This window comes from Podarcis melisellensis (genome assembly GCF_964234715.1).
Source record: "Podarcis melisellensis genome assembly, chromosome: 9".
Taxonomy (NCBI): Eukaryota; Metazoa; Chordata; class Lepidosauria; order Squamata; family Lacertidae; genus Podarcis; species Podarcis melisellensis.
The window spans coordinates 13120564-13139133 of NC_138541.1; the positions used below are offsets into that span (position 1 = coordinate 13120564).

At 45.0% G+C, this 18570-nt stretch overlaps 1 long non-coding RNA gene across 1 annotated transcript; it reads left to right on the forward strand.

Annotated features, from left to right (window-relative positions):
• The first annotated feature begins 17654 nt into the window (after positions 1–17654).
• LOC309377803 lies at positions 17655–18558 on the forward strand. Its single transcript, XR_014171655.1, has 2 exons — positions 17655–18123; positions 18388–18558. It is a non-coding gene; the product is annotated as an uncharacterized lncRNA (long non-coding RNA).
• Positions 18559–18570: the final 12 nt, after the last annotated feature.

Sequence of the window (18570 nt, forward strand, 5' to 3'; positions counted from 1 at the left end):
AGTCCTGCTAATGTTTCCATCTGCTTACAATGGTCTCCTAAATAAATTATAATTTCCCCCCATTCTTTATTGGCTGCTCCTGCAGGCCAATCAGGTTGCTGATTCACTTCATCCAGGAGCCAGATTGGCTGCTCCTGCAGGCCAATCAGGTCGCTGATTCACTTCCACTTGGAGCTGGATTGGGTGGCTCCTGCGGACCAATCAGACTGCTGAATTCTGAATCCTATTGGTCTAGGATTCAGCTCAGTACATAACACTGAGCTATATCTAAGTTTTCTCCTTTTGTTGCCAGGTTAAGCTATGCCATTTTGCTTGGACAATTTAAGATAATGAGTGATTTGTCAGATTTTGGCTGGCCCACATGCATTTGAGACTATATAAGTGTGTATATAGGTGCCTTGTTAATAAATGAGCAACTAAAAAAAGTTTCAGTTACAGATAGGTAGCCGTGTTGGTCTGCCATAGTCAAAACAAAAAAAAAATTCCTTCCAGTAGCACCTTAAAGACCAACTAAGTTAGTTCTTGGTATGAGCTTTCGGGTGCATGCAGACTTCTTCATACATCTGTGTATCTGAAGAAGTGTGCATGCACACGAAAGCTCATACCAAGAACTAACTTAGTTGGTCTTTAAGGTGCTACTGGAAGGAATTTTTTTTTGTTTTAAAAAAAGTTTGTTTAGGTTTTCTGTTTTCTTTTCCCAAGCAGAGATAATGTGTAAGCAAGTGTCTGCTCCCTAAAAAAAAAGGTCAACAACTCTGGAAAACCTTTCCTAAAAAAGGGCAACAACTTTGGGGTTGCCCCCTTAAAAAAGGTAAACAACTCTGGGAAATGGGGAGAGGGGCACCAGAGAGATCTTTGCACCACAGCGGCAGATATACTTAAGAGGGCCCTGGGGGCAGTATACAAAACTAGTTACCATATTTTTCTGTGTATAAGACACCCCCATGTATAAGACGCCCCCTACTTTTGAGGGCTCCAATTTAAGAAAATGGGGGGAGGATTGCCCCTGTTTACAAGAGCCCCCCCCCCAATTTCTAATCTTATTTTACAGGGGGGAAATCTAGTCTTATACACGGAAAAGTATGGTAGTTAGTTAGTTAATTAACAATAGTGTGAATGGGTGTAAAAAAATCAAGTGCTGAGAATTTATGCAACAGACAGATGTATGAAACAGTCCTTAAGGATGTGTCAGCTAAAGCAACAACTAGGGGATGTTAAGAATTAGTCTGGCGCACGTGTGGCCCAGCATACATGTGTGATGTCACATGGCGGGAGGAGGGGCCCTGGCCCTTTCCATGAACATTTGGGGGCTTTGCCCCCCCCCAGGCCCCCAAAGGCACCCCCTGGTCTGGTGAATCCGGTCTTAATGCAGGACGGACAAAATCCTCACACATTCTTAGGATATTGTGATCAAAAGGACTGACGGTTCAAAGAGGAGGGGGAACAAATAAAAGATTGAGATTTGAAAAGGATAAGGAGAAACCACAGGTGGGAAAAGAAATCAGGAAAATAAATGGTTGCAGAGGCAATGCGGCTGTGGAAGAGAGACTGAACTCTCTCCAAGGTTTTGAATGAAAGAAAGAGGTAGGCAAAATGAATGAGGCAATTCGCACGCCCAGAGAAGAGGCTGTGCGAAGGAGATTTCAAAAGAAGGGAAATAATAGCCTGCTTTCAGCTTGAAGGCGGGGTTGAGGGTGGGGGACCCAGGAGCTAAACTGAAAATGTGCAGAACCATGGAAAGGAAAATGGCAATGAAGAAACAAGACGAAATACCGTAAGCATGCTTGAGCAGACAGCAGGACTCCTGCATGTTTCATAGCTGTGCCCCAAAGGGACATTTTGGCAGGTGGAACTGGTCATACAGAGGTGGAAATGGTTTTCCCTTGTCCAAAAATTCCCACTAGGAAACTGGACGACCTCGGTCCAGTATACCTGAAGGAGCGTCTCTGCCCGCATCGTTCTGCCGGACACTGAGGTCCAGCTCCGAGGGCCTTCTGGCGGTTACCTCGCTGTGAGAAGCCAAGTTACAGGGAACCAGGCAGAGGGCCTTCTCGGTGGTGGCGCCCGCCCTGTGGAATGCCCTCCCACCAGATGTCAAAGAGAAAAACAACTACCAGACTTTTAGAAGACATCTGAAGGCAGCCCTGTTTAGGGAAGCTTCTAATGTTTAATAGATTATTGCAAATTAATATTCTGTTGGAAGCCGCCCAGAGTGGCTGGGGAAGCCCAGTCAGATGGGCGGGGTATAAATAATAAATTATTATTACAGTGGTACCTTGGGTTAAGTATTTAATTCGTTCTAGGGGTGCATTCTTAACCTGAAACTGTTCTTAACCTGAAGCACCACTTTAGCTAATGGGACCTCCTGCTGCTGCCGCGCCGCCGGAGCACAATTTTTGTTCTCATTCTGAAGCAAAGTTCTTAACCTGAAGCACTATTTCTGGGTTAGCGGAGTCTGTAACCTGAAGCGTATGTAGCCTGAAGCGTATGTAACCCAAGGTACCACTGTATTATTATTGAAAGGTCAAAGGATGACTGATTTGTGTTTCATTCAACCAGCCTCATAGCAGCCTAGCGAGTCTTGGAAAACAGTGGTCTATGCAGAATAATATCAACATTTAAAAACAGCAGCGTTTCTTACAACCAGGGAGAAAAGTTTAAGAAGGGGGGAAAGCCTGCAAAAAAACCTGTTGCTTTCTCAGTGTTATTGCATTATTGCCATCTGGAGGGGCCCTCTTGAACTGAGAATTATAAAATCATAGAGCTGTAGAGTTGGAAGGGACCACTGTGGTCATCTAGTCCAACCCCCTGCAATGTAAGAATCTTTTGCCCAAAGTGGGGCTTGAACGCACAACTCTGAGATGAAGAGTCTCATGCTCTACTGACTGTGCTACTCACTTTATTCAACACAATATAAGCAGGACAACACCCCCACAACAAAATATTGTAAACAAAGTTACAGGATTTCAGCAGAAACTACCCGGCCTGCATATATTGGAAACTAAGCAGCCCAAAACCTTTGCTGAAGCAAACAGCATTGAAAACGAGATCATGTATTATAAGGCTGCCATATTTCTACAAAACAAAAAAAATTCTTCCAGTAGCACCTTAAAGACCAACTAAGTTAGTTCTTGGTATGAGCTTTCGTGTGCATGCACACTGTATCTGAAGAAGTGTGCATGCACACGAAAGCTCATACCAAGAACTAACTTAGTTGGTCTTTAAGGTTCTACTGGAAGAAATTTTTTTTGTTTTGACTATGGCAGACCAACATGGCTACCTATCTGTAACATATTTCTACAAGTTGGTGAGCTTTTTTCAGGCAATCGACCTCAGAGTAGTTGAGTTTTTTGGGGAAATTGCCTCCCCGCTCAGGACGTATGGCAGCCCTGATGTATTATGACTCGGATACCATTTTGAGCACAAAATCATCCTGCTTGCTCAATAGAAAGGACATCTCAAGTAACCCCCTCATCTACACAGGGGTACCTCTGCCTCAATAAATATTATGCCACCCCTCCCTGCAAAGTATATAGTGGTACCTCAGGTAAAGTACATACAGTAATTCGTTCCTGAGGTCCGTTCTTAACCTGAAACTGTTCTTAACCTGAAGCTCCACTTTGGCTAATGGGGCCTCCTGCTGCCGCTGCGCTGCCGGAGCCCGATTTCTGTTCTTATCCTGAAGCAAAATTCTTAACCTGAAGCACTATTTCTGGGTTAGCGGAGTCTGTAACCTGAAACGTATGTAACCTGAAGCATATGTAACCCGAGGTACCACTGTATACACAAAGTATCAAATGTGGTGACAGTAATGATAATACAACAAAACAACACCACCACAAACTGGCTTATGAGTATAAAACCAAATTTACTAGAATAATAGCTAGTAAAAGCCTGGAGATACTGTAAAAATGGTGGCTTTGTCTTGCACATGGCACCTTAGTACGTTTGCTGTTTGAATGGTTACAAGTCTATCTCTATTCTAGCTATTATTCTAGTAAATTTGGTTTACTCCCTGCAGACATAGTCTGTCAGATGTCAGTCACAATGAAGTCCCACTAAAATGTGAGGGACAGAATAGGTGTGACTTCAGCTCTGTGGGATTGGCAAGCCAGTCTTATCCACACCATTGCCTACTTTGTCAGCTCTCCTTTCCACAATTCTGAGGTCTCTCACAACCCCTTCCATATTTACCAAACGCCCCGCTGCTGCAACTTGAATATATTAGGAAAACCAGGCAAAGGTATAATTCAAATTTGCTTATCTTGTAAAACAAATTGGAGTGCTTTGAGAAGGTAGCCTAATACCATAAACGAGTTGTTGAGATATTGCAGAGTTGAAGCTGGCACCAAGTTGGATTTTTTAAAAAAACAAGAACAACATTGGGTTTCCCCTGAAAATGGTAAGTTCTGGTTCTATGCAGGGGAAACACAGGCTGGCATTTTTGATGATGACAGACACCCATTCCATAATAAATACCCGTCTGGAAGCACACTTGGGACAGCCAATTTGGGACTTTCTGTTAATAAAATTAACCTGTATACAGTAGGTATATGTCTAAACAGAAATGATTAGAAGCTCTGGTTTTGCTTTCAAAAATTTTATGTTTGTCTTCCAGTAATTTTATTTTTCTCCATTGCTTTTATCTTGCCTTCCCTGGAGATAAGAACATTTCCAAGTCAACTCTTAAAGAACTTCTAAACAATTGGACAAAATAACCCTGTAGCATTGAAAGAGAGATAATGTTGTCCTATGCCACCTACCTGGAGACAGGGAACGCTCTTCGCTGAAGTCAAGTGTAACTGCAGAGTTATTCTGCTGTGGCAGGCAACTTTTTCAGCTTCCCAAGATCGTCACTGGCTGTTTCCCTACAAGGAAGTGGTGGTCAAATCATCCAAGCTGATAACTGCTCCTTCTGGACTTAGTCAGTAAGCAGTTTTGCAAGAACATAAAACAGACCGTTGGGTAATAAAGGAATGGCAAGATTGTACATACAATCGAAACGTTATTCAAAAGTTTTTTAAAGCACTAATAGATTTATGTCTTTTGTATAAACAGGAAGTAGGTGTGTATTGTGTGGAGAAGGTCTCATTCAGAAAGTCCTGGTTCTTTGAGATTTTATTTTGAACTAGGGTTCCACCCTGGTCACAGTAGACTGCAATTCTATGCGTACTAACTTGGGAGTAAATTCCACTGAACGCCGAAACTCTGAGCAAGGTGTTTACGATTGCTCCGTGAAATGTTTTATTTCCCAACAGAACACACAAGACTGAATAATGATAATAAAATGAAGTTTGCCTAATTCCTCCCCTTGTTTTGTACAAGTGTTCCCGACTTTGTGATAGGCAGAAATTCAACAGGAGAAGCTTTCCTGGCGTGGTGTGAAGAGAAAAATTCTCCCCTGCACCTTCTTTGTGATTCCTTTGGTGGCAGTGAAAAAGCTTTTTATTTCCCCAGAGCTTTTATGTTGTATTATATTCAGAACTTTTTTTTCTAGAAAAAGAGGTGCCCTTTTGACCTTTTTTTAGGGGGAACACCCAGCCAAAGCTGTCGTGAAGTCCTGAGCGTCATGCCAGAACGCCACGGAGGTGCCAGAACGCACCAAAGAGATGAATTCATACCCCCCAAGCCCTATTATATTGTTTTTCTCATTCTTATAGCATTCTTATATGTTTTAATTGCTATTTTAAGTGATGCAGATAGCTTTGTTAAAGGGAAGCGTATCAACACTGTTAACAAATAAATAGAAAATCAATTTACAGTGGTACCTCAGGTTACATACGCTTCAGGTTACATACACTTCAGGTTACAGACTCTGCTAACCCAGAAATAGTGCTTCAGGTTAAGAACTTGGCTTCAGGATGAGAACAGAAATCATGCTCCAGCAGCGCAGCGGCAGCAGGAGGCCCCATTAGCTAAAGTGGTGCTTCAGGTTAAGAACAGTTTCAGGTTAAGTACGGACCTCCGGAACGAATTAAGTACTTAACCTGAGGTACCACTGTACTGGTTCCATGTGCTCAGTGACTACAGCGGACTTTTTTGATATGAGAGCTACAGGCGATATATCATATCCAGGATATGAAATGCATCCTTGCCTTTATTTATTCTATAAGGAAGTAAAACACGAATTCCTGGACCAGCCCAGGCAGGACAGATGGGCAGCTGTGCAGAATTGCTTGGAGACTCAACATTACTTTATTCCTGATTTATTTGCTTTCTCTCCCTCCCTCTCTTTACTTTTGTGTTTATGGTATGAGTGCACAGCTGCATGGGAACTGTGTGATCCAGACAGTCAGTCAGGTTGCGTTAGAAATAAGAATATGAGTTGGAAGGAAATGAACGCAAGTACTTAAAAGCTGTTGTGGGGAACAGTTCTCTGCCAATGGGCACTGTCTTTTAAGTCGCTTTCTAAAATATGGGTTCTTTGAGTTTCTCATTTTTGTACAGTTCTCTATATTTCCACATCAGTCTATGATTTATTTATTTTAAAGTCCTCATGTAAATTCATCTGCATTTCAGAGCAAATTTCTCCTAAAATGGATACATTCTGCAAATAATAATAATAATAATAATAATAATAATAATAATAATAATAATTTATTTGTACCCCGCCCAGACTGACTGGGTTTCCCCAGCCAGTCTGGGCGGCTTCCACAAAGACCAAAATACACTAATATGTCATACATTAAAAACTTCCCTGAACAGGGCTGCCTTAAGATGGCGTCTGAGTGTCAGGTAGTTGTTTATCTCTTTGACATCTGATGGGAGGGCGTTCCACAGGGCGGGCGCCACCACCGAGAAGGCCCTCTGCCTGGTTCCCTGTAACTTGGCTTCTCGCAATGAGGGAACCGCCAGAAGGCCCTCAGCGCTGGACCTCAGCGTCTGGGCAGAACAATGGGGGTGGAGACGCTCCTTCAGGTATACTGGGCTGAGGCCGTTTAGGGCTTTAAAGGTCAGCACCAACACTTTGAACTGTGCTCGGAAACGTACTGGGAGCCAATGTAGGTCTTTCAAGACCGGTGTTATGTGGTCTCGGCGGCCGCCCCCAGTCACCAGTCTAGTTCCCGCATTCTGGATTAGTTGTAGTTTCTGGGTCACCTTCAAAGGTAGCCCCACGTAGAGCGCACTGCAGTAGTCCAAGCGGGAGATAACAAGAGCATGCACCACTCTGGCGAGACAAAGCAATTGTCCCCGATATAATGCAATTCTGTATGTTATTTTTAACTAACATAAGCATTTTATGCACACTTTATCCCAGTTTGTGCAAATTTAAATACACTACTTGGCTGGAGAACTGCATTGCAAAATTGGGAGGGCTGTGGATTTCAAAAAGCGGGTGTGATTCAGTTCTTGCATTGTTTCAGAAAGAGCCTATTAGGTAGATTCACCATTAAATTGCAATTTCACACATACCCCCAAATTCAACCAACACCCTAAACACACTCAGTAACCCCACCGAGCACTGAGGGAATCGCTTCTGAATAAGTAATTGTATTCTTTGTCAAAGCAACTACAGGGTGGAAAGACGATGGGAGGTTAACTCATCTCAACCATGTTCCTCTTCCTGATCGACTCCACCCTCCCACCCCAGCAGTCCCACAGGACAAAACATACAACCAATTATGAATGCCTTCCTGAGAGGTTGCTTTTCCATGCTTTTTCCAAACCACAAAAGGTGGGGGGAGGGGGTTTGCACCTGGGTGACTATAATCTACAGTGGTACCTTGGGTTACATACGCTTCAGGTTACAGACTCCGCTAACCCAGAAATAGTACCTCGGGTTAAGAACTTTGCTTCAGGATGAGAACAGAAATCGTGCTCCGGCAGCGTGGCAGCAGCGGGAGGTCCCATTAGCTAAAGTGGTGCTTCAGGTTAAGAACAGTTTCAGGTTAAGAACAGACCTCCAGAATGAATTAAGTTCTTAACCCGAGGTACCACTGTACTTTAATTGTGCAATCCTAAAGTTCCAGCTTGAATCCAGCCTGTTATAGTCTGGAAGTATCTCCCAGGAATTTTCAGTGAGACTCTTGAATCCAAAAGAGACAGCTCCTGCAAAGAGAGACTTCTGAACTCGACTCGTGTCAATCTGCATGAACGTGTTGGGAAGGAGATATTGCAGGTGGGACCCTTTTTACCCTCTATACTCTCCTCCTCACTGCACAACATCACTTCTTGCGCAATTTTTCTACCCCTTTCCTGTGCTGGAGTCCAGCCGGGGAGAAAGAAAACATGCAGGAAATGGCAGGAAGGCACAGGATACAACACAAAAAACATGCACACACCTGCTCATTCACTCTTTAACAATTGCCTGGGAGAATTCCACAAGGCTGCAGCCAAGACATTTGCACTGGACCCGGAAATCCTTCCCTGCATTTTAAAAGCCCTCATTTACAGGGAAGCGAGGGGCAGAGTACAAAGTTTCTTGGTACAGGGAGAAGGTTGTGTAAGGGAAACGGACTCCAACGATTGCTCCAGGAAGTTCCTTGTGCTACTCTTTGAAGAAGAGGGAGGGGGCCTTTTAGGGTTCGGCACAAAGCTGGCTTCTCTGTCTCTATGTCCTCTTATCCTGGACCAATTCCTTAGGGGTGGGGTGTCTCTTGCCCCCTGAAGATTGAGGGGGCAGAGGAGGCTGAGCGCCCAGCCAGTTGGAGCACAGCACCAATGGCAGGCACCTCCTGAGCATGAGAGAGAAGGAGCTGCGTCCATTGACGCTGCGCAACACTGGGATAAGCACTCGGCCCCCTCCCAATGATATGTGTGTATCACATACGTGACATCCCAGATGCATGACACACGTGTGACCTTGCCTGTGTGATGCTGAGCCCTCCCAATCTTGGGCCCTGGAACGCGGGTGGCGCTGTGGTCTAAACCACCGAGCCTCTTGGGCTTGCCAATCAGAAGGTTGGCGGTTCGAATCCCCAGAATGGGGTGAGCTCCCGTTGCTCTGTCTCAGCTTCTGCCAACCTAGCAGTCTGAAAGCATGCCAGTGCAAGTAGATAAATAGGTACCACTGCGGCGGGAAGGGAAATGCTGTTTCTGTGCGCTCTGGTTTCCGTCATGGTGTCCCGTTGCGCCAGAAGCAGTTTAGTTATGCTGGCCACATGACCCAGAACGATGTCTGCGGACAAACCCCAACTCCCTCGGCCTGCAACCCCATAGTAACCTTTGACTGGACTTAACCGTCCAAGAGTCCTTTACCTTTTTTACCTAATCTTGGGCCCAAGCCGGCACCTCTGCTTTCAGAAGAAGAAGAAGAAGAAGAGTTTGGATTTGATATCCCGCCTTTCACTCCCCTTCAGGAGTCTCAAAGCGGCTAACAGTCTCCTTTCCCTTCCTCCCCCACAACAAACACTCTGTGAGGTGAGTGGGGCTGAGAGACTTCACAGAAGTGTGACTGGCCCAAGGTCACCCAGCAGCTGCATGTGGAGGAGCGGAGACGCAAACCCGGTTCCCCAGATTAGGAGACTACCGCTCTTAACCACTACACCACACTGGCTACCACACCCCTGGCATTGGTGTTAAAATGTATACTTGTGCATGAGGAAGAACTTTAGATCAGCCCAAACACAAGTCAGGCAAACACCCAAATGCATACAAGGATCACATACCCTCCAACATTTCTCTGACGAAAATAGGGATCCCCTATTCTGTTACAGTGGTACCTCGGGTTCAGAACTTAATTCGTTCTGGAGGTCCGTTCTTAACCTGAAACTGTTCTTAACCTGAGGAACCACTTTAGCTAATGGGGGCTCCCGCTGCCGCCGCGCCGCCGGAGCACAATTTCTGTTCTCATCCTGAAGCAAAGTTCTTAAACCGAGGTAATATTTCTAGGTTAGCGGAATCTGTAACCTGAAGCGTTTGTAACCCGAGGTACCACTGTATTATGATTATACTCCAGCCATCTGATTGGCTTCCAACATATATAAAAAGCATTACACATTATAAAATGTATAATAAACTTCCCTATACAGGGGGCTGCCTCCTTCAGATGTCTTCTAAAGATTGTACGGTTACTTATCTCCCTGGCTCGGGTGGTCGCATAACTCCGTGACTGATGAAAATAGGGACGTCCTAAGGAATAGCGGGACATTCGGGAATGAAATCAGAAACTTGGATGGCTTCTTTAAATGCAGGACTGTCCCTGGAAAATAGGGACGCTTGGAAGTTATGGGATCATGCATATATGTATTTAAGCCACAGCATGGAGGGGAAGAAATCGTCTAAAGGAAATAGCAGTAGGCAAAGCCTCATCCCCAATAGCTCTCCGTCCTGTGTAGCTAAAGTGAGAGGATGGGTTTGCTTCACCTAGTACAGTGGTACCTCGGGTTAAGTACTTAATTCGTTCTGGAGGTCCGTACTTAACCTGAAACTGTTCTTAACCTGAAGCACCACTTTAGCTAATGGGGCCTCCTGCTGCCGCCGCACCGCCGGAGCCCGATTTCTGTTCTTATCCTGAAGCAAAGTTCTTAACCTGAAGCACTATTTCTGGGTTAGCAGAGTCTGCAACCTGAAGCGTCTGTAACCTGAAGCGTATGTAACCCGAGGTACCACTGTACCCCTGGGTCGTCATTCCAGGAAATATTGCACGGCTTTTAATTATGACAGGTGAAGGTGACGGTTAAGTTGAGAAAACGTACAGGATAGAGGAAATCAAGGTCGATGCAGCAGTTAAATTGCGAAAAGGCACACACTGTGAGGCAAATACAGCATTCCTGTTACACGTATAACCAGTCACCCTTAGTGACTGTCAACGGAACAGGATGTAGAATATTTCCACCTGCATTCAAGATGAAGGTGAAGTGGAAGATGTTCTGGCTTTTAAATGGAGCTTGGGGCTGTGTATACACAATACCCTTAAAGCACATTCAAAGCACATTTCGCACTTCAAAGAATTCCAGGCCCTGTAGTTTGCCCCTCAGAGAGTTACAATTCCCAGCAGCCCTTAGCAAATGGCAGTGCCCAGAATTTTTCGGGTAGGTTGGGGAGTGGGGGAATGTGCTTCAAACGTGCTTTAAAGGTATAGTTTGACCAGTTTGGGCAGTTTAACTATTCTGCCTTCATCGTTTGTATGCATATGGTCCCTGACTATCACTGACTGGTTGGACGCAGAGGAATGATCGAAGGAACCATTTGGGTAACACCCAAGGGAAGAAGGCTTAGAGGGTAGATAACATAGACAATTGTATCATATCAGGGGAAACTGCTTGCACAAATGTCAGAGGAAGCTGCACATTCAGCTGTGTACGTTACGGGAAATTTGCACTAAAATGCTGACTAGTTATCAGGAGGACTCAGCTTTGTGCAACAAAACTTGCAAACCAAAACAGAAATGCTGAAAACTGAACTTAAGACGGGGTAAATAAGAAACTGAGAATTGACAGACACTGCAGAGACCCTTGACAGACCCTTCTATCACTGTACAGTTCAGGGGCCAGCAAACTTTTTCAGCAGGAGGCCGGTCCACTGTCCCTCAGACCTTGTGGGGGGCCGGACTGAAATATACTCGGAGTCCTGTAGTGATTTCATGCTCTTTATTGCAGCTTGTAAAACAGTGATTGAATTGCCCCCCGAAAAACAGGCTTTTATATACATTATTTACACAATGAGTCCGGTCTGATTGGCTGATTCTGCTTCCCTCCTGGATCCTGATTGGTCTTCTCCTGTAAGCCAATCAGTTGTTGCATTCTAGGATCCTACTTGCTTATTGTTCTAGGTTCCAAGGTTAGTACAGTGGTACCTCGGGATGCGAACGGGATCCATTCCGGAGCCCGTTCGCATCCTGAACGGAACATAAGATGCAACAGCACATCTGCGCATGCGCGGGTTGTGTTTCGCCACTTCCGCGCATGCGCATGATGTCATTTTGAGCGTCTGTGCATGCATGAGCGGCGAAACCCGGAAGTAACGCGCTCCGTTACTTCTGGGTTGCTGCGGAGCGCAACTCGAACGCTCTCAACCCGAAGCGCATTCAACTCGAGGTATGACTGTACGTAACACGAACTATATTTTTTGTGTGCGGGGGGAATGAACAAATTCCTATGTCCCACAAATAACCCAGAGATGCATTTTAGATAAAAGCACACATTCTACTCATGTAAAAACATGCTGATTCCCGGAATGTCCGCGGGCCAGATTTAGAAGGCGATTGGGCCGGATCTGGCCCCCGGGCCTTAGTTTGCCTACCCATGGTACAGTGCTTTAAAATAGGTGAAATGTGACCCCAGCACACTGCCTGGCTTTAAAGCTGCATTCTGCGCCAGCTGCAGCTCTTGGACTGTCTTCAAGGGTAGCCCCATGTAAAGCGTGCTGCAGTAGTCCAAGCATGAGGTGATCTGAGGCCAAGCTATTCCAGCCCAAGGACAGCTGCAACTAGTGCAGCAGCTGAAAGCTGAGCGTAGGCACTCCTTTCCATCAAGACCACCTGGACCTCCAGTGATAGCTTGGAATCAAGGAATACCTCCAAGGACAGCTACTCAACTGTAATAACAGTAATCAGCAAGAAAAAGCGACCACGAGACAAACGCACTCAGCATCTGCATTCTTCATTTGGAGCACGCTCCTTCTCTTGGACGGACTTGTGACTTCTCCTTTCAGTTTTTAAAAATACAATAGGAAAACAGCCTGTTCCTCCTGCAGTATCGAGATTGCAGGGTTGGTGCCTACCTCAAAGAACATCACAAAGAAGAACAAACAACTGTGTCTTCTCAGAAACCCAATATAGGGTGGAAAGTGAAGCCAGGGTGCAAAAAGCAAGCAAACAAGTACCATCAGATTTTTCACACATCCTTAAAAAGATAGTATTGAGCTATGTGTAGTTTGGGGGTTCCGTCAGCTGACTGGTCAATCACCAGGTAAAGGTATAACTAGAACTGTGTGGAACGGAAAAGAACCATTTCTCTGGGTCCCTCCAGAATGGATTTTGTTTTGCTTTGCTTTGGCCACATGTCATTGATGCAAAATAATAGGGCATTATTTAGACTGGGGACGCGGGTGGCGCTGTGGGTTAAACCACAGAGCCAAGGGCTTGCCGATCAGAAGGTCAGCGGTTCAAATCCCTGCCACGGGGTGAGCTCCCATCACTCGGTCCCTGCTCCTGCCAACCTAGCAGTTCGAAAGCACGTCAAAGTGCAAGTAGATAAATAGGTACCGCTCCGGTGGGAAGGTAAACGGTGTTTCCGTGCGCTGCTCTGGTTTGCCAGAAGCGGCTTAGTCATGCTGGCCACATGACCTGGAAGCTGTACGCCGGCTCCCTCGGCCAATAAAGCGAGATGAGCGCCGCAACCCCAGAGTCGGCCATGACTGGTCAGGGGTCCCTTTACCTTTACCTTTATTTAGACTGGACTGTCCATATCTCATTCTGCTTTGTAATTTGTTCTGCAACGCTTTCCCAATGGTGTTGCATGATTGCTGTCTGGAGGGAAACTATAACTGGGGGGCAGGGACAAACCAGATCTTGCCAGTTGCTTATTACAACTTATTACAACCAAAGCTTGAGTGCTAAGGACAGGAACCATCGCCCGATGGGGAGAGAATCCCTAGCAGTTGTGAAGCCCCAAAGCCCCATCCACTGTTTTCCATTGGAAGGAAGTTGTGGCAAGACCAGTCTATCCCTCCCTCCCTGTGGTGGTTAGTCTGGTTTTGAAAAACCCTGAGAGGCAAAGAGCAGCAGTTGAAGAAATTACAAGCATATGACTTCACCGTCATTCACTTAGGGTGGGTAAAGCATAATAATGCTTGGACCCCTCAAGATATTGTAGGGTTGAGAAAGAGCAACTAAAGCGATCAGGAGATGCAGCAATTGCCCCATGAAGGAAGATTGCAGAGTTTGGGACTTTTTCGTTTGGAGAAAAGGCACGTGAGCAGAGTCACGATAGAAATTTATAAGATTATGCATAGAGAAAGTTTACAAGTACTTCTCCCAAAAAACCCAGAGTCCTTTCTGTTGGGAATAATTCAGACTGAAATTCCCAGGTGTCAAGAAATGTCATTCATGTATGCTACGATTGCAGCCCGTGTTTTGTTAGCCCCCAAATGGAAAATGAGCGAGGTCCAAACTAAGGAAAAATGGCAACTTAAGCTGGCGGGATATGTGCAGCTTGCAGACCTAACATACAGAATAAGAGAGCAAGAAGAACATACGTTTAGAGAAGATCAGGAAATGTCTATTGAATATGTGGGAGGAAATTGTGCATGCTTGAAAATGTTGGCAGCATTAAGATGAATTCAACAGTGTAAATATGTTTTGATGGATGAAATAATGGAATAGTGAATGGTATAGTTCATGTAAAATATGCAGGGATCTAAGATATTGCCAACAAAGGTCCGTATAGTTAAAGCCATGGTTTTCCCAGTAGTGATGTATGGAAGTAAGAACTGGACCATAAAGAAGGCTGATCGCCGAAGAATTAATGCTTTTGAATTATGGTGCTGGAGGAGACTCTTGAGAGTCCCATGGACTGCAAGAAGATCAAACGCATCCATTCTTAAGGAAATCAGCCCTGAGTGCTCACTGGAAGGACAGATCCTGAAGCTGAGGCTCCAAGACTTTGGCCACCTCATGAGAAGAGAAGACTCCCTGGAAAAGACCCTGAAGTTGGGCAAGATGGAGGGCACAAGAAGAAGGGGACGACAGAGGACGAGATGGTTGGATAGTGTTCTCGAAGCTACCAGCATGAGTTTGACCAAACTGCGGGAGGCAGTGGAAGACAGGAGTGCCTGGCCAGCTCTGGTCCATGGGGTCATGAAGAGTTGGATGACTAAACAACAACAACAACATCTCCAGGTTGAAGAGTCGGACACGACTAAACGACTAAACAACAACAACAAAGATATGCAAAATGAACCATGCAAAGAGAAGAAGGGATATCATTGATATTTTAAGGATGTTTAAATTAGTATTTTAAATTGTAAAACAGAAAATCAGAGGGCTACTGATGGCTACAGTGGTACCTCGGGTAACAGACGCTTCAGGTTACAGACTCTGCTAACCCAGAAATAGTACCTCGGGTTAAGAACTTTGCTTCAGGATAAGAACAGAAATCGTGCTCCGGCGGCGTAACGGCAGCGGGAGGCCCCATTAGCTAAAGTGGTGCTTCAGGTTAAGAACAGTTTCAGGTTAAGAACAAAACTCTGGAACGAATTAAGTTCTTAACCTGAAGTACCACTGTACTAGCCATGATGTCTATGCTGTGGAGGCAGTAATGCTTCTATATACCAGCTGCTAGAAACGACAAGAGGAAAGAGTGTTCTTGTGCTCAGATCCTGCTGTGGCATCTGCTTGGCCTTTATGAGAACAGGATGCTGGAATAGATAGGCCAATGGCCTGATCCAGTATGCTCTTCTTGTTCTTATCGCCTTGAGTCGCTGGGAAACAAATTCACAAACCCTAGACAATTGGGGAAACTCTCCTCTCTCAGCATCACTATGAAAGCTCTCTCGTTTCAGAGAGAGAGAGAGAGAGGGAGAGGGAGGAGGTGTGAAGTTGAAGCATGATTTGCAGCAGATGAGTAAAACCAGCCGGGAATGTGCACAAGCCTGGAGTCAACTAGTTGTGTAAGAAAAGCTTAAAATGGGAAGTGATGGTGGCAGTGTGCTGTCACAAGCCTGAAACTGCTGGACTTTCAGGCCTTGCAAAAGTTCACGGGGGGGGGGGGAGTGCCTCTGTGGTTAAGCGGAGGCGAAATGTTGACACCAGGTGCAGAACCATGTGGTTCTTGCATAGCAGAGAATTTCCCCCGGAGGCTAAAGGGGTCCCCAATGCAACACTATAGTGTTGAAACACCAGTGAAGTCTGTTCCTGTGATCGGGGATCTAGCATGAAACAAAGGCAGGCAACCAATTAATCTTGGTCACTATGGATTCATCTAGTGGCCAGAGATTTACTCTACAAAAAAACAGGGGGTGGGATAAGGCTATCAGTTGCTACTGTCTATGGTGTTCTGCCTCCTCCTCTGTGGCTCTGAATACCAGGTCCTTGAAACTGCAAGTCGAGAGAGCTCTGTTGTGCTCAGTTCCCGATTGTGGGTTTCTATCCCATGTACCCTGATATATTCATTTTTATGTACACTTTGGTCGGAAAATGGCACTGCAATATTCAGGAAAGTGTTGATGTCAAGGGATGGCCATGTTTTGGGAAATATGAAGGAAATCAACCCAGTTTTAAACGTGAACCGGATTGCAATCTCTCCCATCCGTTATGGTAGCTCAGTAGCAAAGCATCAGGTTTGCATGCAAAAAGCCCAGGATTCAGTCCCAAGTATCTCCAGGTAGTCCAGCTGGACCATAAAGAAGGCTTATCGCCGAAGAATTGATGCTTTTGAATTATGGTGTTGGAGGAGACTCTAGAGAGTCCCATGGACTGCAAGAAGGTCAAAACTATCAATTCTGAAGGAAATCAGCCCTGAGTGCTCACTGGAAGGACAGATCCTAAAGCTGAGTGAGGCTCCAAGACTTTGGCCACCTCATGAGAAGAGAAGACTCCCTGGAAAAGACTCTGATGTTGGGAAAGATGGAGAGCACAAGGAGAAGGGGACGGCAGAGGACGAGATGGTTGGACAGTGTTCTGGAAGCGACCAGCATGAGTTTGACCAAACTGCGGGAGGCAGTGGAAGACAGGAGTGCCTGGCCAGCTCTGGTCCATGGGGTCATGAAGAGTTGGATGACTAAACAACAACAACAACATCTCCAGGTGGGTCTGGAAAGGCTGCTTGTTTGAAAATAACCCTCACTTCCTCAGCTGGAGATGGAAGTTTGGTTTACAAGACCAGTTTCCTTGAGGATAAAGTTTTGAAGACTTCTGATGCTATTGCAGTGTTGGTTTCTTCCCAGCAAGGACAGTGAAGCTGCAGCTCTGGACTCCAGTTCCCATTGGCCAACAGTCACAGATGATGGGAGTTGTAGTCTAACAACATTTGGAGAGCCACAGGTTATCCATTCTTGCTGGACAGCTCAGTTGGCGCTGATAACACCAATGTCGCAGGTTTGATCCCCATAAGGGACAGCTGTCTATTCCTGCATTACAGGAGTTTGGACTAGATGATCCTAATACAGATACAGTGGTACCTTGGTTCTCAAACGCCTTGGTACTCAAACAACTTGGAACCCAAACATTGCAAACCCAGAAGTAAGTGTTCTGGTTTGTGAACTTTTTCCAGAAGTCAAACGTGCTCCGTTTTGAGTGTTACGCTTCAGTTTTGAGTGTTATGCTGAGGTCTGTTTGTTTTTGCTATTTATTTTGTGTTTTTGTTTTTGCGGCTCTTTTTGTTTGTGTTTTTGTGACTGTGTGGAACGCAGTTCAGCTACTGATTGATGGATTGATTGTGTGACTGCAGTACATTGTTTATTGCTTTCATTTTACAGATCAATGGTCTCGTTAGATAGTAAAAAAACATGGTAAATTGCTGTTTTAGGGGTTGTTTTTAAGTCTGAAATGGATGAATCCATTTTGCATTACTTTCTATGGGAAAGCGGGATTTGGTTTTGGAACGCTTTGGTTTTGGAACAGACTTCTGGAACGGATTAAGTTTGAGAACCAAGGTGCCACTGTACTGAATGGTGTGTGTGTGTGTGTGTGTGTGTGTGTGTGTTTGTTTGTTTACCAGGGTCAGGTGTAGAAGAGGGAAGTTTCACCAGCAACATCACAAGGAGAGTTTATGTTGTATTTGAAATATTTGTTTATTTAAAAGCATAAACACTGAACACGGGGGAGCAGGAAAACTCTGAGACGGATAGTGGTAGTCTATTAAACAGCATCAGTTCAACCCCAGAAATAAACTCACATCCTCGGATCCTGCCAAGGCTCCTTTCACAGCCAGCTGAAAAGATGCAAACCTCTCGACTCTTTCACTGGCTAGGTGTACATTCATGTTTTCTCTCACTCTCTGTAGCTGCTACCCAGCTGAATGGCATTTATTCAACCACCAGCCATCAAAAGCCGTTAATGTTAATTTATAGAGGCATTTGTCCACAAATAATAAACAAAAAAGTAGAGAAATGTATACATATATACTAAAATTATTACAATTATTACAGATATGAAATTATGTCTAGTAACGTGCATCACCTAGATTGGTGACCATAAGTAAAAGGTATTTTTAAATCAACAACAATGATAATTTATAGGAAGTGGGGGAGGGATAATATACTGTATTTTTTGCTCTATAAGACTCACTTTTTCCCTCCTAAAAAGTAAGGGGAAATGTGTGTGCGTCTTATGGAGCGAATGCACATTACACAGCTATCCCAGAAGCCAGAACAGCAAGAGGGATTGCTGCTTTCACTGCACAGCGATCCCTCTTGCTGTTCTGGCTTCTAAGATTCAGAATATTTTTGTTCTTGTTTTCCTCCTCCAAAAACTAGGTGCGTCTTGTGGTCTGGTGCGTCTTATAGAGCGAAAAATACGGGTATGTACTTCATGTATGCTGGCCTGGCTTCTTTTATGGAAAATTGAGTGGCTTACAAGCTTACAAGTGTGCTTACTCGGGTGAGTAGCAAATGGAATGCAGTCAGTATCTAGTTGTCTCCGATAGATCTGGGAGCTGGCATTTTGCGACTTCTCTTCTCTTAAACAAA